At 42.0% G+C, this 24143-nt stretch overlaps 1 pseudogene; it reads right to left on the bottom strand.

Moving 5' to 3' along the window:
• The window catches only part of LOC133648000 (collagen alpha-1(XVIII) chain-like), a 47702-nt pseudogene extending 24224 nt beyond the window's left edge, over positions 1-23478 (bottom strand).
• Between the last annotated feature and the right edge of the window lie 665 nt (positions 23479-24143).

Here is a 24143-nt window from a genome sequence, read left to right as displayed (position 1 = left end):
TCACCAACTCGAGTATTTCACATATATATATATATATATATATATATATATATTATATATATATATATATATATATATATATATATATATATATATATATATATATATATATATATGTATGAAATACTTGACTTTCAGTTAATTCTAGCTATATATATGTATATATATATATATATATATATATATATATATATATATATATATATATATATATATATATATATATATATATATATATATATATATATATACTATATTAATTTTTTAAAACATTTTTTAATTTTTTTTATTTATTTATTTATTTATTTTTATTTTTATTTTATTTTATTATACATATAAATAAAAGAAATACTTGAATTTCAGTGTTCTGGAGGCTATCCAGTAGATGGCAGTATTGTCCTGTTTAAGAGAGTCACAACATTGCTGTTTACGGCAGACGAACTGCTTTACGGTAGACGAAAACGTGACTGCTGTTGTTGTGTGTTGTTACCGCGCTGGGAGGACGTTAATGAAACTGCCTAACAATAAACCCACATAAGAAACCAAGAACTCGCCCTCGATCTTTCTACAGTTATAACGTGATTGGGCAGGCACGCTGTTTATATCGTGGGAAAGCGGACGTGAAAACAGACTGTCGCCGCTGTCCCCACTCAGGTCCGCATGGAGCTGGAGGGGGCGTGGCCTCCAGCTCCGGCTGAGTTCCGGGAGCTTATCGGGAGAAAATTTCTTCCGGGAGGTTATCGGGAGAGGCGCTGAATTCCGGGAGTCTCCCGGTAAAACCGGGAGTGTTGGCAAGTATGGCTTTAAGTAGACTGTCGATTTTACAGTCAAATCTTTACATTTACAAAATTTTACTGTAAAATAGTGTTTTTTAAATTTTTTACAACATTTTACGGTAAATGGTAAAACAGTACCACTGTTTTTGGGGGGTTTTACGGAAAAAGTTGGCAGCTTATTGCCAGAATTGGTGTGTTAAATTGACATTGGTTTTTACAACATGATATTGTTCGTGGAAAAACAGTATAAGTTCTTTTTTTATTCTGGCAACTTAGCTGCCAGTTTGTCTACCACCGCTAAAAAACAGTGGTGTTGTTTCTCCATTCCATTCCATTCATTACATTTTTTTTTCTGCCTTTACTGTAAAATTCTGGTAAATGAGCTGCCAGTTTTAAAATGTAAATATTTTTTGCAGCTTATGTAAAAAAATATATTGGTAATGTATTATATATATATACATGTATATTCATATACTGTATTACTTATTGTTAATAGCGGCCCTCTGAGGGCAACCATAACTGCGATGTGGCCCTCAATGAAAACCAGTTAGACACACCTGAGCTAGAGCATAAAAAACACAATACTCAGTAGGCTAGCGTGTTAGACGAGTAATATTAAAGACCAAAATGGGGCCACAAATAAAATCTTGTTTAGGGCCACAAAAAGCCCTGGATACCAGAATTGTTATCAGTCTATCCCACCCCGACTTGCTAACCTGGAACTTGTCTGGATCAGCTCCCCCAGCCTGACCGACAAAGATCCCGGCCGCTGGGTCAAGCTCCATGGGTCCGGTGAGCGCTCAAACTTGACCACCCGCGGTTCCGACTCGCATCCTTGGTAGAAGGTCACCTGGTCCTCAAAGAGGGCGAGAGAGAAACGAGTCCACCTGCCCACCATGCTCGGCACCTCGAAGCTCGCCGCTTCGTAAGACGCCTCGGAATCGGGCTCGGTGTAGAAGAACCGCACCTTCTGACGCCCCGACTGCACGGGGCCGAGCTTGACGGCGACGTGCATGAGCCTCTGGGGCCCGTCGGTGATGGAGAAGAGGACGGAGGCGGCAGGGGTGGACGGCTTGACGTGGAAGAGGAGGGAGAAGTGGCGGTAGAAAGGGTTGGGGATGTGGGCCAGAGCCGGCTGACCCGTCGCAGCGGCAGAAGTGAAGACATAGGTTGGGGTCCCGCTCGGCCCGCTCTCGCACGGCCGATCTCATTGGGCGGCGGATCTCCGATTAGCTGGAGCAGAGACAAACTGCTCTGCTCTGCAGGGGAGGAAGAGACAAGGACATCCTGAGAGACAAAGTCTACATGGCTCATCTTGGTATCAACGGACACTTTCATGCTTACTGTAAATGTGGAAAGGTACACTTGTACAAAAGCTGAACCAAACACTGAAGTATTAGATTTGTGGTAATAATGACAAAGCAAATATTTTGCGTAACAACTACAAATTAGGGCTGTCAGAAATAACTAATTACCGGACAAAGGCAGTGCTCAATTCCAACATCATGTATCCCCAACTCTTGGTCCTCTCCGCACTCTGACACTTCCTCATTCCCCACCAATCACACCCATGCAAGGGGCCTTCACAGACATCAGAACCATCAACACACAGCAGATCCCACCTCACTCCTACCCACTTCTCTAAAGTGGGCTGGCTCAAGGTGAAGGACAGACTTAAACAACTTGCACTGAGCCTAGTCTATAAAATCCACTACACCTCCCTGATACCGAAGTACATGTCAAACTACTTCCTTAACGTAAATGACCGCCATAACCACAACACCAGGGGGAGCTCCACTAACCACGTTAAACCCAGATTCCGAACTAACAAAGGTCTTAACTCATTCTCTTTCTATGCCACATCAATGTGGAATGCGCTCCCAACAGGTATAAAAGAAAGGGCATCTCTATCCTCCTTCAAAACCGCAATAAAAGTTCACCTCCAGGCAGCTACAACCCTAAACTAACACCCTCCCCGGATTGCTAATAATCAAATGTAAACAATCAAATGCAGATACTTTTTCTTATCCTTCTGATCTCTCTCTCTCTCTCTCTCTCTCTCTCTCTCTCTCTCTCTCTCTCTCTCTCTCTCTCTCTCTCTCTCTCTCTCTCTCTCTCTCTCTCTCTCTCTCTCTCTATGTCCACTACTTGCTGTCCATATCCTACCCCCCCACCCCCCTCCACACCCCTGATTGTAAATAATGTAAATAATTCAATGTGATTATCTTGTGTGATGACTGTATTATGATGATAGTATATATGATAGTATATATCTGTATCATGAATCAATTTAAGTGGACCCCGACTTAAACAAGTTGAAAAAATTATTCGGGTGTTATCATTTAGTGGTCAATTGTACGGAATATGTACTTCCCTGTGCAACCTACTAATAAAAGTCTCAATCAATCAATCAAAGAAGGAGGTTGTGACAGTACCCCCTCCCCTCAAAGTCCCTCACTGGAGCATATTTCAGACATACAGTACATACAGCTAGCCTAAATAGCATGTTAGCATCAATTAGCTTGCAGTCAAGCACTGACCAAATATGCCTGATTAGCACGCCAACAAGTCAATAACATCAACAAAGCTCACCTTTGTGCATTCACGCAAAGCAACACAATTCTGGTGGACAAAATGAGACAAAGAAAAAGTGGCATGAAACACGTCTTTCTGTGGCAGCGTCGGAGAAAGTTGTACATGTAAACAAACTACGGTGAGTTCAAGAATCGCCGAAAATAGGACAAGACGGCGCTCGCCAAATACTCTCATCGGTGAAGCATGTTTAACATAAACCATGTGATTTTAACAAATAGGAACCATTTAAAACAAAAATTATAGTTCTCCCTAATATTTTTCCATTTCATATATTTTTGAAAAAGCTACAGGGAGCCACTAGGTGACGCTATGCGACTATAGAGCCGCGGGTTGCCGATCCCCGCACACCTGCCCCGAAAACACAGTTTGAAAAAATATATATATATTTTACTCAACAGAAAAGCAACAATGCAAGACTATCATCCATTTTAAAAAGTATTTTGTTCGTAAATACATCTCCTTCGCAACTTCGAGAATAGTGCTAGCGAACCCGGAAGATCTATCAGCTCAGTAGTCAGCACGCTTGCCTTTCACCCTGGCGACCTGGGTTTTAGCCCCATCTGAAGCAGAGTTGTCTGTGATTGACAGCTGGGATAACCAATCCCTGCATTCCGCCTTCAAATTGGAGGGCCTCTGATTGGGTAAGCCTGTGTATTAACTTTGTTTACGTTGTCATTGAGGGCCGCATGGTGGCCTCGTGGTTAGCAGAGGGCGCCGTCGGGAGATCTGGGTTTGAATGCCTGTTTGGAGTTTGCATGTTCTCCGTGTGCGGGCAGGCCTGGCCCTAACCAATCTGGCGCCCTAGGCAAGATTTTAGGTGGCGCCCCCCCCCCCCCACCCCCCCCCCCCCCCACATCGGCAGTGAAGTGTATATACTCACAAGAAACCGAATAGCTTTGTCTTTGACCTTTTTTTTTACTTAAAGAAAGCAAATTAACATATTACATGAGAATGTTATGTTATGATTATCTTTAACCGAATCACAGCAGTGCTCAAATCAAAAAATAGCATTCCCTCTCATGTGATATTGCTTGATTAACATTAATGATGTGCACTTTAACAACTAGGCTTACAACTATACCTAATATATAAAGAGGTGGAAAAGTGACTATTACCTGCAGGGCAAACATTAGCTAACCAGAAGGCAATAACAATGTAAACAAAAAACACCTGCTTAAAAGATCTAATACAAATGTCCCTGAGGAATGTAAGGTGGGAGTACTGTAATTACCTAACGTTACATTATTATTTTCCATAACAATTTAGCCCCCTCCACAATATTAACCCGACGTTAAAACAGAACTAGCTATTTATTGATTAGCAATTGCCGAATCATGTAACATTAGCTTAATGCTAAAAAGCCAGGTTACTATCACATTCTGTAAAAGACAAATAATTTCATGTAGGTTAACGTTACCTACCTGCTACCTCTGTCTTTTTCTCGTTTCTCCTCCTCTTTTCTATTTTTTGTTCCCTGGGCACCTGACAGTTTTGGCCGTTTTGACATCTTGTGTTGATTTTTTGATGTGGTAAGAGTCATGATACGGGAAGGGAGGGGGCGCACCGTGCAGGGGGCGGGGTGGTGGGGGGGTAATGTTGTAACACATAATATTTCTATTAAATAGGCTTTACATTGCATTTTAATTAACGTGGGATTATTTTTTGTATTTAGAAGTAGTAGTACCAACTTTTTTTTTTTTTTTCTCCAACATTTGTCGCACTGGCGTGGCGCCCCCTGATGGACGACGCCCTTAGCATTTGCCTATACGGCCTATGCCACGGGCCGGCCCTGTGTGCGGTTGTGGGTTTTCTCCGGTAGCGTCCTACCACATTCCTTCGTATGCACGTCTGGTTCATTGGAGGCTCTGAATTGTCCGAATGAACGTGGGTTGGAATGGTGGTTTGACGACTAGTGTACCCTGTACGCCCGTAGTCAGCTGGGATAGGCTCCAGCTTACACACAACCCTAATGAGGGTAAGCGGTATAGAAAATGAATGGGTGGACATTTGCATTTATATTGAGCAGTTACCATAGCAACACAGACACCACCCAGCAGTCCTGCACTTTTACAGGGTTAAGAAGTGTGTTTGGGTACATGGGTCTAATTCCAACATCCATCCATCCATTTCTACCGCTTATCCCTCTCCGGGTCGTGGGGGGCTGGAGCCTATCCCAGCGGGTTACACCCTGGACAAGTCACCAGGGCCAACACAGACAGACAACACTCACACATAATTGTATTTATATTGCAAACTTGCGGAGTCCATTCTATCAATTCTCTCATTAGTTCCTCCCAATTGTTTAACTATCGATTATCATACCAATCCCTAATTACAGTCCACGCATCCTCTTACTAAACTGGTAATCCTGTTCTGAGTCACAGAACAGCTGGGGTCTATCCCAGCTGAATGAGGGTGAGAGGCCAGTACAGCATGGACTCAACTGTCAGCCGCACGACTGGAACTGGAGAGAAAGACAAACATTAAAACTAAGAGTCTTGCGTGAACTGAAAATATAATAGTACAGGGTGTCCCTAAAATATGGACATATAAAATATATACACTACCGTTCAAAAGTTTGGGGTCACATTGAAATGTCCTTATTTTCAATGAAGATAACTTTAAACTAGTCTTAACTTTAAAGAAATACACTCTATACATTGCTAATGTGGTAAATGACTATTCTAGCTGCAAATGTCTGGTTTTTGGTGCAATATCTACATAGGTGTATAGAGGCCCATTTCCAGCAACTATCACTCCAGTGTTCTAATGGTACAATGTGTTTGCTCATTGGCTCAGAAGGCTAATTGATGATTAGAAAACCCTTGTGCAATCATGTTCACACATCTGAAAACAGTTTAGCTCGTTACAGAAGCTACAAAACTGACCTTCCTTTGAGCAGATTGAGTTTCTGGAGCATCACATTTGTGGGGTCAATTAAACGCTCAAAATGGCCAGAAAAAGAGAACTTTCATCTGAAACTCGACAGTCTATTCTTGTTCTTAGAAATGAAGGCTATTCCACAAAATTGTTTGGGTGACCCCAAACTTTTGAACGGTAGTGTACATTATACAGAAAAATACAGCAAAATCCTCTGCCGAATTATCCTGGACAGAATACAAGAACCACTAGACAAGATTTTCAGGAAGGAACAAGCAGGTTTCCGGAAAAAACAACTCCTGTACAGATCACATTGCATCACTCAGAATAATTGTCGAACAGTGCATCGAATGGCAGTCATCGCTATTCATAAACTCTGTCGACTTCGAAAAGGCTTTCGACAGTCTAGACGGAAACATCCTATGGAAACTGCCCCGACATTATGGAATTCCAATAAAACTGGTCAACATCATCAAATGCATGTATGATGGATTCACAAGTCAAGTCATCTCAAATGGTAAGCTCTCGGACACCCTCCTTATAAAAACAGGAGTAGGGCAAGGCTGTCTACTGTCACCCCTCCTCTTCCTTATCTCCATCGACTGGACAATGAAAATGTCAGTGGATGGCCAGAGGACAGGATTACAGTGGAACCCTTTTGAACAACTAGAAGACCTTGATTTTGCTGATGACCTGGCTCTGATCTCAGGAACACACACACACATTCAACGCAAGACCACCAGATAGCATGAACACAGTAAACAGAAAGGCCTCAGGATAAACACTGGGAAGACCAAGGTCACGAGGCTCAACACCAAATCCTATCAACCTATCACAATCGAGGAGCACCCCCTGGAAGATGTGGTCTAGTTTGTCTACCTGGGAAGCAACATCAGCACGGATGGAGGAGCTGATAAAGATGTCGAGCTGCGCATCAGCAAAGCAAGACATACCTTTAGAACTCTCCGACCTGTATGGCTCTCTTCCCAGCTCTCCAGAAACACCAAAATCAGAATCTTCAATACAAACGTCAAATCTGTCCTTCTTTATGTCTGTGAAACCTGGAAAACCACCAAATCAATCATCAATAAACTACAAGTGTTTATTAACAACTGTCTCAGGTACATACTGAGGATTTGGTGGCCCAACAAGATATCAAATGTAGACCTGTGGAGACGCATGAACCAAGAGCAAATTCAAAATGAAATCAAAAGCAGAAAGTGGGGCTGGATCGGCCATACACTTAGGAAGGATCCGAGAAACATAGCAAGACAAGACCTGGACTATAACCCTCAAGGCAAGAGGAAGCCAGGGAGACCAAAATTCAACTGGAGGCGGTCCACTCTTGATGAACTGACCAAGATGGGGATCTCCTGGCAAGAAGCGAAGACCATCGCGCAGAAGAGAGTGAGGTGGAGATCCATGGTAGACACCCTATGATCCCAAGGGGGCCAAGAAGATTAAAGAAAAGAAAAAAAAGATACAAAAAAATAATAATAATTGAATGATAAATCGAAAACATTGAATAAATTATTATTTTAAAATAATCAGAATTAAATTAAATAATTCCAATAATTCATGAAATAATAAAAAATAATACATATTATACGTAACAATATACTGTTTATTAAATTAATTATTAAATTTGAAAGCCACTACTACCGACCACGCAGTCTGATAGTTTATATATCAATGATGAAATCTTAACATTGCAACACATGCCAATACGGGCGGGTTAACTTATAAAGTGCAATTTTAAATTTCCCGCCACACTTCCGGTTGAAAACGTCTATGTATGATGACGTATGCGCATGACGTAAAAGGTTGATACGGAAGTATTGGTACCCCATTGAATACAATACAAAAAAGCTCTGTTTTCATTTCAAAATTCCACAGTATTCTGGACATCTGTGTTGGTGAATCTTTTGCAATTTGTTTAATGAACAATGGAGACTGCAAAGAAGAAAGTTGTAGGTGGGATCGGTGTATTAGCGGCGGACTACAGCAACACAACCAGGAGGACAGAGATGGATAGCAGACGCGCTAGCCGCCGAGCTCACCTTAACTTTCTCCGTCTCGCCGACCGCATGTGTGATCGGGTGAAGTCCTTCGTCGCACCGTCGATCGCTGGAACGCAGTGAGCACGGGTGTTGATGAGCAGATGAGGGCTGGCTGGCGTAGGTGGAGCGCTAATGTTTTTAGCATAGCTCTGTGAGGTCCGGTTGCTAAGTTAGCTTCAATGGCGTCGTTAGCAACAGCATTGTTAAGCTTCGCCAGGCTGGAAAGCATTAACCGTGTATTTACATGTCCATGGTTTAATAGTATTGTTGATCTTCTGTCTATCCTTCCAGTCAGGGATTTATTTATTTTGTTTCTATATGCAGTTAAGCACGATGCTATCACGTTAGCTCCGTAGCTAAAGTGTTTCGTCGATATATTGTCGTGGAGATAAAAGTCACTGTGAATGTCCATTTCGCGTTCTCGACTCTCATTTTCAAGGGGATATAGTATCCGAGGTGGTTTAAAATACAAATCTGTGATCCACAATAGAAAAAGGAGAGAGTGTGGAATCCAATGAGCCAGGTTGTACCTAAGTTACGGTCAGAGCGAAAAAAGATATGTCTTGCACTGCATTCTAGTCCTTCACTCTCACGTTCCTCATCCACAAATCTTTCATCCTCGCTCAAATTAATGGGGTAATCGTCGCTTTCTCGGTCCGAATCGCTCTCGCTGCTGGTGTAAACAATGGGGAAATGTGAGGAGCCTTTCAACCTGTGACGTCACGCTACTTCCGGTACAGGCAAGGCTTTTTTTTTATCAGCGACCAAAAGTTGCGAACTTTATCGTCGATGTTCTCTACTAAATCCTTTCAGCAAAAATATGGCAATATCGGGAAATGATCAAGTATGACACATAGAATGGATCTGCTATCCCCGTTTAAATTAAAAAAAAAAGTCATTTCAGTAGGGCCTTTTTTAATTCTAAAAATCAATGTTACACAAAAATATTTAATTATATAGACTTTTTGCAGACTCCTACAGACTAACGAGGCTACATGTTGGGCTGTGGGGGGGAAACTGGAAGTAACTCGGGAGCAAAACTACACGCTAGGAAAGATTCAAACCAGCATCCTCACTCCAAACACTCACTGTTGTTTCACGTTCTCTGCTGACGTTTTACATTTCAAGCCAGAAAGACAGTTTGAAGCGCGGGAAGGATCAGCAACTCAACTCACACGTTTCTTGACTCATTTTTGCATTGGTGAAAAACTTATTCTTCTCACTTTTTAGTCTTTATTTACCAGTTTCGTATCACTTCACGATGCGTCAAAGCCATACATAACAGTATATTTTATATGCAAAAGTGCAATATATTTATCTGCACAGTAATCTATGTATTTATATCTGCACCTTATTGCTCTTTTATCCTGCACTACAACCAGCTAATGCAACACAATTCCATTCTTATCTGTACTGCAAAGTTCACATTTGAATGACAATAAAAGGAAGTCTAAGTCTAAGTCTAGGTCTATAGCAAGATACTGTGCTACAAGGTGTCCCATAAGTCTGGAAATACATTATAAACATATACCTACTTTATACAGACACAAAAAAACTGAAATTGATCATTAAAAACAATCAATAAAAAAATGTGTTTTGAGTTAAGAGCTCCGTCACAGAACCCATTAAAGGCCTACTGAAAGCCACTACTACCGACCACGCAGTCTGATAGTTTATATATCAATGATGAAATCTTAACATTGCAACACATGCCAATACGGCCGGGTTAACTTATAAAGTGACATTTTAAATTTCCCGCCACACTTCCGGTTGAAAACGTCTAGATATGATGACGTATGCGCGTGACGTAAACGGTTGATACGGAAGTATTGGTACCCCATTGAATACAATACAAAAAAGCTCTGTTTTCATTTCAAAATTCCACAGTATTCTGGACATCTGTGTTGGTGAATCTTTTGCAATTTGTTTAATGAACAATGGAGACTGCAAAGAAGAAAGATGTAGGTGGGATCGGTGTATTAGCGGCGGACTACAGCAACACAGCCAGGAGGACAGAGATGGATAGCAGACGCGCTAGCCGCCGAACTCACCTTAACTTCCTCCGTCTCGCCGACCGCATGTGTGATCGGGTGAAGTCCTTCGTCGCACCGTCGATCGCTGGAACGCAGGTGAGCACGGGTGTTGATGAGCAGATGAGGGCTGGCTGGCGTAGGTGGAGCGCTAATGTTTTTAGCATAGCTCTGTGAGGTCCGGTTGCTAAGTTAGCTTCAATGGCGTCGTTAGCAACAGCATTGTTAAGCTTCGCCAGGCTGGAAAGCATTAACCGTGTATTTACATGTCCATGGTTTAATAGTATTGTTGATCTTCTGTCTATCCTTCCAGTCAGGGATTTATTTATTTTGTTTCTATATGCAGTTAAGCACGATGCTATCACGTTAGCTCCGTAGCTAAAGTGTTTCGTCGATGTATTGTCGTGGAGATAAAAGTCACTGTGAATGTCCATTTCGCGTTCTCGACTCTCATTTTCAAGAGGATATAGTATCCGAGGTGGTTTAAAATACAAGTCTGTGATCCACAATAGAAAAAGGAGAGAGTGTGGAATCCAATGAGCCAGCTTGTACCTAAGTTACGGTCAGAGCGAAAAAAGATATGTCTTGCACTGCATTCTAGTCCTTCACTCTCACGTTCCTCATCCACGAATCTTTCATCCTCGCTCAAATGAATGGGGTAATCGTCGCTTTCTCGGTCCGAATCGCTCTAGCTGCATTGAAAACAATAGGAAAATGTGAGGAGCCTTTCAACTGACTACGTCATGCTACTTCCGGTAGGGGCAAGGCTTTTTTTTATCAGATACCAAAAGTTGCGATCTTTATCATCGATGTTCTCTACTAAATCCTTTCAGCAAAAATATGGCAATATCGCGAAATGATCAAGTATGACACATAGAATGGATCTGCTATCCCCGTTTAAATAAAAAAAATTCATTTCAGTAGGCCTTTAAGCTTGTGAGTTGAGGTATACACTGTATATTATCTATCTGTAGTCATAAATATATATAAATAATAATTTCATGCATTTTTTTTCTTGTGTGTCCAGACAGTTAAACACATCATTGTCCTTTTCAGATTCCTCATCTTCTTCTTCATGAAACCAAATTGATGGAAAAGTGAATTCCCATCGAAGAAATCCGCCTCGAGACCAACAAGTCAAATTCTCACAAGTCGGCATCACAAGGGAGGAAGGTTTTGGCCGGGCGGCGGAAGTGGGAGGAGTTTGATGAGACAAACGCGCTGAAAAGTCAATTCTGCGTCATCGGGGTATCGTGTGTGCAGTCATTGGGGGGCAACTCGACATTTTCATTATTCACGTGAGCACCGACTGCTGAATGGAGGAGAAACACGCTCAAAAAAAAATCCTCATGTTTTCACACACTCATCACATCTCTGTGAATGGCGCGTTGTGTTCAAATCCCGTGGGATATTGTCCAATCGGAGCACGCGGGGTGGTCCCAGATCCCCAACTGGCAGCACCTGCCGTCGGTTCCTGCAGCTGCTGTGCACACACATCAGTGCGACTACAAGTTGGACTTCTTAGACTCGCGTGCAGAAGTTGGTGAAGGTTTAACACCCGTGCACTTTTGGTAACGCTCCAAATCATCTCCACACCCGTTACTGCTGGACCACCGTCACGCCTTGAGAAAAAGGCTCCTCGAGAGGACAAATCTGGCATGGCACACCATGTGGGAAATCATCCAGCCAGATGTTCACTGTCTTGCCCTCCGACAACAACCTTGTGTACATTTCCCAGGAAGCAAAGTGAGCTCATGTTCCTCGCGGATTACATGAAAACTCATTCAATGCCTGTGGACCAACTGGCAGCAGCTTAGGGAGATGGACGGGTGCGCAGATGGAGGCCGGAGAAGGAAATGCATGTCAGATGTGTGCATGGGAAAGTGGACAGCGTGGGACAAGAAGCGCGGAGAACCCAAAGGAAATCAATTCCATCGTATATGTTTGAACCCAAAGACACTGAAGGGCATTAGAACAACTTCTCTAGGTCTTGTTTGGGACACCCAACATACACAGTAACGCACCCCTGGGACCAAACCAACTGGACTTGGCAGTTCTAGGGGACCATCTGTCAAACTGAGGCCTCCCCTCAAATGGTAATCCATGTTTGAACATCCTGAGAGACAATCAAAACTATCTTGGACACGGAAATATATATTTTTTTAGATCAATCTTTAAAATCGGCAGCATGTGAATGGGATCTTGCATTGCAGCAGGCCCATAACAATAAACTGTGAAGCGGGCAGTGAATGAGCGCTTGCATTGCAGCCGGCCCCTAATAATAATCTGTGAAGCGGGCAGTTAATGGGCGCTTGCATTGCAGCCGGCCCATAATAATAAACTGTGAAGCGGGCAGTGAATGGGCACTTGCATTGCAGCAGGCCCATAATAATAAACTGTGAAGCGGGCAGTGAATGGGCGCTTGCACTGCAGCAGGCCCATAATAGCAAACTGTGAAGCGGGAAGTGAATGGGCGCTTGCATTGCAGCCAGCCCATAATAATAAACTGTGAAGCGGGCAGTGAATGGGCGCTTGCATTGCAGCCGGCCCATAATAATAAACTGTGAAGCGGGCAGTGAATGGGCGCTTGCATTGCAGCCGGCCCATTATAATAAACTGTGAAGCGGGCAGTGAATGGGCGCTTGCATTGCAGCCGGCCCATAATAATAAACTGTGAAGCGGGCAGTGAATGGGCGCTTGCATTGCAGCCGGCCCATTATAATAAACTGTGAAGCGGGCAGTGAATGGGCGCTTGCATTGCAGCCGGCCCATTATAATAAACTGTGAAGCGGGCAGTGAATGGCCGCTTGCATTGCAGCAGGCCCATGATAATAAACTGTGAAGCGGGCAGTGAATGGGCACTTGCATTGCAGCCGGCCCCTAATAATAATCTGTGAAGCGGGCAGTTAATGGGCGCTTGCATTGCAGCCGGCCCATAATAATAAACTGTGAAGCGGGCAGTGAATGGGCACTTGCATTGCAGCAGGCCCATAATAATAAACTGTGAAGCGGGCAGTGAATGGGCGCTTGCATTGCAGCCGGCCCATAATAATGAACTGTGAAGCGGGCAGTGAATGGGCGCTTGCATTGCAGCAGACCCATAATAATAAACTGTGAAGCGGGCAGTGAATGGGCGCTTGCATTGCAGCCGGCCCATAACAATAAACTGTGAAGCGGGAAGTGAATGGGCGCTTGCATTGCAGCAGGCCCATAATAGCAAACTGTGAAGCGGGAAGTGAATGGGCGCTTGCATTGCAGCCAGCCCATAATAATAAACTGTGAAGCGGGCAGTGAATGGGCGCTTGCATTGCAGCCAGCCCATAATAATACACTGTGAAGCGGGCAGTTAATGGCCGCTTGCATTGCAGCAGGCCCATAATAATGAACTGTGAAGCGGGCAGTGAATGGGCGCTTGCATTGCAGCAGGCCCATAATAATAAACTTTGAAGCGGGCAGTAAATGGGCACATGCATTGCAGCAGGCCCATAATAATAAACTGTGAAGCGGGCAGTGAATGGGCGCTTGCATTGTAGCAGGCCCATAATAATAAACTGTGAAGCGGGCAGTGAATGGGCGCTTGCATTGCAGCCGGCCCATAATAATAAACTGTGAAGTATGAGCAATGATAATATGGATCACTTGCATTACAGCTAAGACATTTTGATGGGCCTGCTATCTGTGCTCCGGACCTCTGGCTGGGGGTCGTCGGAAGCCGCCGTGCTTAACTGAACAAAATGAGCTACACGGCTACCCTAAAACGTTAGCACGCTTACATTACAATGCATAACATTTAGTATTTGTACATGATAACATTTAGCAAGTGGTATGACTCAAAGCTGTATGGCTGCGAAAATAGAGAAAAATGTGTAAAATTAGATGAAAAACATAGCATGCTTAAGTTAGCTTGCCAGCATGCTATCGTTTGCATGCTGACAGTTAACAAATGTCGCAAACCAAGTTATATGACTCTGGTGTAAATGGTTGCAAAACTACCTCAAAATAGTCAGCATGCTAATGTTAGCATGTTTGGTAGACGTGTCTTATACGTTTATGTTGCTTCCTGGATTCTGTGTAAACGAGTGTTTATTGGACCTTTATAATGACTATTATGTGATGAAAACAAGTGTTATCATGAGCCACCAAGTCACCTGTGGTTGCTTTTTCAGGCTTCTGATTGGACAGAATGCGCATGGCAGGCCCCACTTGTGTGAAGGAATATTTTTCCACACAGGATGGGGCAAAATATGCTTTGGAGGGAGGTGTGGCCTGCGGACCTGCAGCGAAGCGCGGTCTGCCAGGACCGGCTTCGAGATCAGCAACAGGTGCGTAGATGGCCCACCTGGGCCTGCTTATCTAACCACCTGTCGCTCTGTTAAAAGGCAGCAGCCGGGGAGGAGAGAGGGGTGGAGCTGGAGCGAGAGCAAGAGCAAGAGACAGGGACGAACGAACACTTGCTGAAAAGCAACAGAGACTGCAACGAAGACAAAATAAAACAGTGTTGTAAACCTGAACCTGAACTGTCATGTCAGTGCTTGGTGGTCCGAGGAACCCGGAGGGGAGAAACCTCCACATATGCATATTAAAAAAATATCTGTGTATAGATGAGCACAGATGTGCAAGAATTGAACAGAACCTCTCTTTGGACGACCGCACCCGGGAAACAAACCCTAAAAATAACCAAACAGATCTGAGCTCTGCCATCATGAAGTGGCACAAGAAGCTACTTAAAATGTGACCTCTTGCATATTTGCTGAATGGACGCCCTGACCAACAAGGCTGCCGAAAAGTCCCCTCTCACATTCTCACTTGTCTTCGTCTTTAATTATCACCCGCCAAGATTTACTGGTTTGGCAGGGCGGGCAACCGTCTGTGACCTCTGCACCCAATAGTGGGGACTTTGTGGGGGCCCCGTCATCCCAGTAACAAGGGAGCCTTGTTACTGGGATGACACCATCACCCTCCCTCCCACACATCGCCACTCTCAGGAGCATTTTCCCACCCACGGACGCCATCATAAATGTCACCCCTCCTGCTACACATGACCTGATTGTTCCCTTTTTTTTGGGCCTGAATCCTGCTCTCCTCTTAAAGTCCATACAGAATGATACAAAAAGGTGACACACAACAACACTGCATGTGGACAACCGTGAGCTTGAAGAATGAATGCCGGTAAAAAAATAATTTCTGCTCCAAATCCACAGATGGCTTCAAGGCATTGGGTTAAAAGTAATGGTAAATGGGTTATACTCGTATAGCGCTTTTCTACCTTCAAGGTACTCAAAGCGCTTTGACACTATTTCCACATTCACACACACTGAAGTAGATTTTCAGTGAAAAATCCAAAGAAAGAAGTTGCAACAACATGAGGGTAAATGCAAGGAGGTGCAACCTGAGACGTGGGCGGGCATGCAGAACAAACATGCAACAAAGACGAAGTGAGAGTGAGGATTTCAACGCAACAATACAAACTTTTTATGATGCATTTGCAGTCTGCTAAGCAAACATGCACACGTTTTTTTAGTTTGCGATCAAAAAACTGTGGAACCCGCTCATGCCGGACGCCCCTCAGACTGGCTGGCTCCCGTAAGCGGTTATTGACATACCCCAAACCAAAACTGACAATTGCTTTCATGTACAGTGGAACCGCGATTTACGGACCTCTCGATTTGCAAACTTTTTGGTTTACAAGCCTTTGGATCGCGGCAGCTACGCCTCTGTGCGTGAACCATGTCCGATCAAAAAACAGTGGAACCCACTCATGCCAAAAGCCCCTCAAGACTGGCTGGCTCACGTAAGCGGTTATTGACATACCCCAAACAGAAACTGACAATTGCTTTCATGTACAGTGGAACCGCAATTTACGAACCTCCCGATTTGCAAACTTTTCGGTTTACAAACCTTTGGATCGTGGCAGCTACGCCTATGTGCGTGAACCATGTCCGATCAAAAAACTGTGGAACCCGCTCATGCCGGACGCCCCTCAGACTGGCTGGCTCACGTAAGTGGTTGTTGACATACCCCAAACCGGAACTGACAATTGCTTTCATGTACAGTGGAACCGCGATTTACGAACCTCCCGATTTGCAAACTTTTCGGTTTACAAACCTCTGGATCGCGGCAGCTATGCCTTTGTGCGTGAACCATGTCCGATCAAAAAACAGTGTAACCCGCTCATGCTGAACGACCCTCAAGACTGGCTGGCTCACGTAAGCGGTTGTTGACATACCCCAAACCGGAACCGACAATTGCTTTCATGTACAGTGGAACCGCGATTTACGGACCTCTCGATTTGCAAACTTTTCGGTTTACAAGCCTTTGGATCGCGGCAGCTACGCCTCTGTGCGTGAACCATGTCTTGGTGTATGAACGCTTCATTCATTGTGTGTGCCGCTGCCAGTACGGTACGCATTTTGGAGAGGCGGAGCCCCCCCACATCACATCCTCTTTACGCAGTCCATTACTCAGTCACAACTTCCCTGTTTCTCTTCACGCCATTCACCAAGTTTTTGCTTGCTCACTAGGAGTTCAAGAAAGCCAACAAACCCGCCTGGAAAGAAGGAGGGTTTGGCTGTGGACTTAAACATAGAGAGAAGGGGGAACCCACTCACACTTACCCTCCTCCTACACCGTTTTCTACGCCTCGTGACGGCACTTTGTCTGCCGTTTGCGGACGACGAGGTAAAACTGATTTTAGTTCATTTTTAATTACTGTAGCAACATCGTTGTTAATGTTTTTGAGAGCACCAAACTGACTTTTGTGTGTATATATATACACACACACAATATACAGTATATACACAATATATAAAATGTGTATGTATATACATTACATTTATTTATTTATAATTATTTTACTCGTTTTTAAATCCTTACGTGGTCTTGCCCCACCTTATCTCTCTGAGCTGCTCCACCTCTATGCCCCCACCCGGTCCCTCAGGTCAGCTGATCAGCTGCTCCTGGAGGTACCCAAATCAAAGCGCAAGCTTTGAGGGAACAGGGCCTTCTCTGTTGCGGGTCCCAAACTCTGGAACCATCTCCCTCTCCATGTTTTAAAACCCTTCTTAAAACCCATTTTTATTCCCTAGCTTTTAACCCAGCATGACACTTTAAACTGTTTTTTAACTTTTTTAACTGTTTTTAACTTTTTAACTACTTTTTATCTAACAAAATGTTCTTAAGATAATTTGTATTTGCTTTTTGAACGTGTATTTTATTTCTGTTTTAAATGTTATTTTTTAGTCTGTCCTTTGCCTCTATTTCTTTGTGGCGTACAAACCTTTGTCCTTCAACTGTGCTTCTTTTTAAAGGGCTTTATAAATAAAGGTGGTATGGTACAGGCCAAAAGTTTGGACACACCTTCTCATTCAATGTGTTTTCTGCATTTTCATGACTATTTACATTGTAGATTGTCACATCAAAACTATGAATGAACACATGTGGTGTTATGCACTTAACTAAAAATAAAGGTGAAATGACTGAAAACATGTTTTATGTTCTAGTTTCTTCAAAATAGCCACCCTTTGCTCTGATTACCGCTTTGCACAGTCTTGGCATTCTCTCCATGAGCTTCAAGAGGTTCAAGACGGTTTGAAAACCATTTCAGGTGCCTACCTCTTGAAGCTCAGGGAGAGAATGCCAAGAGTGTGCAAAGCGGTAATCAGAGCAAAGGGTGGCTATTTTGAAGAAACTAGAATTGGAGTTATGTACTTAACAAAAACAAAGGTGAAATAACTCAAAACATGTTTTATATTCTAGTTTCTTCAAAATAGCCACAGCTTTGCTCACTCTAGGCATTCTCTCCATGAGCTTCAAGAGGTAGTCACCTGAAATGGTTTTCCAACAGTCTTGAAGCTCATGGAGAGAATGCCAAGAGTGTGCAAAGCGGTAATCGGAGCAAAGGGTGGCTATTTTGAAGAAACTAGAATAGAAAACATGTTTTCAGTTATTAAGTACATAACTCCACTCCATAATTCATAGTTTTGATGTGACAATGTACAATGTAAATAGTCATGAACATGAAGAAAACGCATTGAATGAGAAGGTGTGTCCAAACTTGTGGCCTGTACTGTACATTATAGCAGGGGTTCTTAACCTTTTTGACCTTGGGGCCCAACTTTTCCACTACAGAGGGGCCCGCGGCCCACTCAAATATTAACACTGAATTAGTCGTCTTACTCTTGATTTTAATAGTATTCAATAATTGTATCTAACCTACTTACAGTAACAGGATTAACCTTGTCAATTAATTTGAAAGTAAGTGTTAATCACAAAGATTATTATCAAGGTTTACAAAAATAAGTAACATGTAAAAAAGGGAGTCATAAATAGGGATGATGTTCGAAACCGGTTCTCCCGGTTGTTCGATAAGAAAAGAACCGTTCGATAAGAAAAGAACCGATTCCATGGACTCGAATCCCTTTTTGAGAACCGGTTCCCGTTATCGAGGCCACTATAGTAAAGAAAAAGAGTTGGTTCTTTATTCGAATCCCTGGGAACGAATCCCGTCCCACAGGAAATGCCCTGTGGGACATCACAGGAAATGACGTAGCTCAGTCATTAGACTGAGCTACGTCATTTACTGTGATGTAGACATGGCTATTCACCTATAGTGATCACAGAGACATGTTGTTTTTGTGTTACTGTATATATTTGTTTTCCTGAAAAGTCCCACTTAATATACTTTGGATAACAAAAGTCAATATTTATTTTATTTTATTAGGGGGGTAACAGTCAATATTTATTTATTTATTTATTTTATTTTATTTTTTTCTTATAAAATAAAAGTGAGCTTTTGTTAAACCAAATATTGTGTTTTTTTCCATATACAACAACCTATCTGGATTCGATAAGAGAATCGATAAGGAATCGGTTCGATAAGAGGATTCGATAATGGGCTCGAACTCGATAATTTCTTATCTTTGGGGCTCCCTTCAAATTAGGTCCGAGGGACCCAGAAGGGTTTCAGTCTTAAAAGGTTAAAAATAAGTCATATATTATTTTTTTTATTAAACGCTTGAATCTCTAATTCAACTTCAGGTTATATATATATATCTATATATATATATATATATATACATATACATATATCTATATATATACATATATATATACATATATATATATATATATATATATATATATATATATATATATATATATATATATATATATATATATATATATATATATATATATATATATATATATATATATATATATATATATATATATATATATATATTTATTTATTTATTTATTTATTTATTTTTTATTTTATTTTTTTTATTTTTTTAAATTTTTTATTTTATTTATTTCATTTTTTAAAATTAATTAATTAATTTATTTATTTGTATTTTTAATTTTTTTTTTAATTTTATTTATGCATTTATTTTATTATTATTTTTTACATTTCATGAGCTTTTTGTAAAAACCCTATTTTTGGGGGTAAAAATACGAAATATACAATATTTTTCCCAAAAAGATTTTCAAAGTGGAATATTTGATGTGAAGTAATTGGATCCCTAAATAGGTCAATAATCCATAGCAAAATTGATTTGAATTTATTATTATTTAAATTTTTTTTTAGCAAAGACAGGTGTTTTTAATTCCACTAAAATTCTTGGGGATCTATAAGCGCTCCACTCATAAAAGGTCATGCTTTTAATTTTTTTTACATTCAACACTTTAAATCTCTATATCAGCTTCAGATAATCTATAGTGTGATTAGTTTAGTATATTTATAATAACAATCGATATAATAATTAGTATAATCAGCATTAGTGTATAATTAGTATGCATTTTTTAAAATAATTTTCATATTTTTTTGTTTGTTGTATTTATGTCCTTTTTGTCCTTGACTCAGTCAATAATTCATAGCAACATTGATTTTGATTCATTATTTTTTGAGAAATTATCTGAAAAAATTGTGTTATTAGAGTCAACAATGCAACTTTTTCTCGTTGCATTTCACCTATTTGCTCTTTTATTCTACTTTTTAATGTTTTTTTAATTTTTTTTTTAGTATTTTTAGAATGATCTGCCGCGGGCCGGTAAAACATTAGCTGCGGGGCGGAAATGGCCCCCGGGCCACACTTTGGACACCCCTGCTCTAACCACTAGGCCACTGAGTAGGTGGTAGGGTTGACACAATACACAACACACATCAACATGAACACACCCGTTTTTGACCCTTGTGGCCTTTATGTCGACTTAAGCCAGGGGTGTCCAAAGTGCGGCCTGGTGGCCATTTGCGGCCCGCAGCTAATGTTTTACGGGCCCGCAGCACATCATTGTAAAAATACTAAAACATGTTTTAAATAAAAGAGCAAATAGGTGAAATGCAATCAAAAAAAGTTGCATTGTTTAATCTGATAACACTTTTTTTTTTTAAATAATTTATCAAAAAATAATAATGAATCAAAATCAATGTTGCTATGAATTATTGACTGATTTTAGGACAAAAAGGACATAAACACAAATAAAAAAACATGAAAAATATGACAATTATTTAAAAAAAATACATAGTAATTATATACTAATACTATTTATTATATTGATTGTTATTATGAATATACTAAACTAATTAAATTATATTTTATCTGACGCTGATATAGAGATTTAAGTGTTGATTGTAAAAAAAAAAAAAAAAAAAAAAAAAGCATGACCTTTTTGAGTGGGGCACTTTTGGATCCCCAAGAATTTTATTGGAATTAAAAAAATCAATTTTGCTATTAATTATTGACCTATTTAGGGATCCAATTACTTCACATCAAATATTCCACTTTGAAAATACTTTTGGGAAAAATACTGTATATTTTATATTTTTGACCCAAAAAATAGTATTTTGACAAAAAGCTCATAAAATGTAAAAAAAAAAAAAAATAAAAAAATAAATAATAATAATAATAATTTAAAAAAATTTAAAATAATAATAAAAAAAAAAAATATATATATATATATATATATATATATATATATACATATATATATATATATATATATATATATATATATATATATATATATATATATATATATATATATATATATATATATATATATATATATATATATACACTACCGTTCAAAAGTTTGGGGTCACATTGAAATGTCCTTATTTTTGAAGGAAAAGCACTGTACTTTTCAATGAAGATAACTTTAAACTAGTCTTAACTTTAAAGAAATACACTCTATACATTGCTAATGTGGTAAATGACTATTCTAGCTGCAAATGTCTGGTTTTTGGTGCAATATCTACATAGGTGTATAGAGGCCCATTTCCAGCAACTATCACTCCAGTGTTCTAATGGTACAATGTGTTTGCTCATTGGCTCAGAAGGCTAATTGATGATTAGAAAACCCTTGTGCAGTCATGTTCACACATCTGAAAACAGTTGAGCTCGTTACAGAAGCTACACAACTGACCTTCCTTTGAGCAGATTGAGTTTCTGGAGCATCACATTTGTGGGGTCAATTAAACGCTCAAAATGGCCAGAAAAAGAGAACTTTCATCTGAAACTCGACAGTCTATTCTTGTTCTTAGAAATGAAGGCTATTCCACAAAATTGTTTGGGTGACCCCAAACTTTTGAACGGTAGTGTATATATATATATATATATATATATATATATATATATATATATATATATATATATATATATATATATATATATATATATATATATATATATGTATATATATATATATATATATATTTGAAGTTGATCGAACTTCAAATATGAAGTTGAATTAGAGATTCAAGCGTTTAATAAAAAATAAATAATATATGACTTATTATAACCTTTTTTAAGACTGAAACCCTTCTGGGTCCCTAGGACGTAACTTGAGGTAGGCCCAAAGGTTAAAAAAAAAAAAAAAGTGTATATTGTATAGGTTTTGAAAATGAAATTATATCAAAATGGCCCCCGCGTGCTTTGATTTTTCAGTGTGCGGCCCTCAGTGGAAAAAGTTTGGACACCCCTGACTTAAGCGGTCGACTTTTGAGCAGTAAGAAGAACACAGTGGACCATTTGGTCGACGTCGACGACGTAAGCGGGTTCTAGGGTATTATTATTATTATTATTGGAAGCGGTGAAGGCAGACCAAGCGAAAGCAGCAAAATGACAGCAAAAAGATGTGTTGAGCTCGTTTGAGAGCGGCGAAAAACATGCAAAGTCACGTTTTAGTCTGCGCCGAAGCGGTGTGACGTGGCAACAAACAGGGCGCATTCGAAGCCGCCGGGTTACCTTTCCAGCTACCGACCGACGCACACGGAGGGCGGCCGGGCTCCTGCGTGTCCGCAGGAAGGAGGCTACAATCCAGCGGCGGCCGCCCGCTTCCTTGCGACGGCCAGCAGCTGTCCTGCACTTGGTGGCAGAAGCTGCGGCAGGGCAGGCGCGGGGGCACGCTGGCGTTGGCGCGGCACCTGGGCGCCAGCAGGAGGCACGCCAACCACTCGGCGCTGTGGTGACAGCCCGCCGGGGTCAGCCGCCGCCACTCCAGGAGGGCCGCCCCCACCTGCTCCGCGGACGAGTGGTTGAAAAAATTCGGCAAGGTGAAAAACTGCGGGCGTTTTCTGGAGCACATGGGCCAATCGGAGGGTACGGCGAGACAAGGTACTTCGGAAGCATCCAGAGTCCCGTTGTTGGCGCCTGTTATGCTAGTGGCGTTACCTTGCTCCATGGCGCCACCTTTGATATCTGGGTCTAGCTCGGACCCAACATTCTGCCTGGACCCTGATCCAGATGCATCCCCTTCCCAGACCCCAGACCCTTCCTTAACCTTCCCCCCCTTCAACCCGTCATTATTACCCGTCACGTTAGGGTTAGTGCTCTCCTCCTTCAGGGGTCCAGTAGTAGTCCGGGGGCTGGCGGTCGTGTCCAATGCCTTCACCAACTTGTGGATTCCAGTGGCCACGTTGATGATCTGGTCTCTGACCCCTGACAAGTTGTTATCGTCCTCATCCGCCCTCTTTGTGGGTGTCGGGGTGGCACCTGTCGGGGCCTCGGTGGTGGACTCTGGCTCGGCATACCAGAACCAGGCCTCTGAGGCTCCCACACAAAGAACCAAGAGCGGGAGCCAAGTCTGGACCCTCAACATGCTGCAGTCCAAGTGTGCGGTTGTTCAGCGTCAGACAAATCTTCCCAGTGCTGTGCACACCCCCTCATGAAGAGGCACTAAACAAGGACAGATGGGGGGACGAGCATCAGGAGGTTGGCTTTGACGGCGGTCACTCAGATTTACCCTGAAGCTCCTCCTCTTCATCCCTCTTGTCTTCTTTGCGAGAACTGGGCCTCGTTCTCCTCCTACTTGGACGTCACCACGTCTCGTCGGAAGGAGACCACCTGACAGGTGACGTTGGACTTTGTGGACAGTGAAAAAGGAGAGTGAGAAGGTGGTGGGCGTGAGGGACGAAAGCTGAGAACGTGAGGCTCCCGGGGGGGGTGGGGGGGTGGGGCGGGGGTTTGTGCAAATGACGTGTCTCATGATCCACTCTCTCCCTTGCAAAACGTTACCTCATTGCAGAAAACCCCCAGAACGGCTTCCATGTCCGTGTTCTCACAGAGGAACGATAAGCGAAGGAACCCCCCTCAGCCCTCCCCTCCCCTCCCCGCCAGCCCCCAGTGCCCCCATCGGGCTGCCTCATCTGCCGAGTTAAGACATCCAGCTGTTACACATTCCAGCACTCGCACCGAGGGCATGCGAGGGCCATCCGTCCATCCATTTTTCTACCGCTTGTTCTTTTTGGGGGCGCGGGGGGCGCTGGAGCCTATCTCAGCTGCATTAAGGCGGAAGGCTGGGTA

This window comes from Entelurus aequoreus, linkage group LG01, assembly GCF_033978785.1.
Source record: "Entelurus aequoreus isolate RoL-2023_Sb linkage group LG01, RoL_Eaeq_v1.1, whole genome shotgun sequence".
Classification (NCBI taxonomy): domain Eukaryota; kingdom Metazoa; phylum Chordata; class Actinopteri; order Syngnathiformes; family Syngnathidae; genus Entelurus; species Entelurus aequoreus.
Note: the sequence above shows the minus strand (reverse complement) of the source record. Positions and strands in the feature narration are given on the sequence as shown.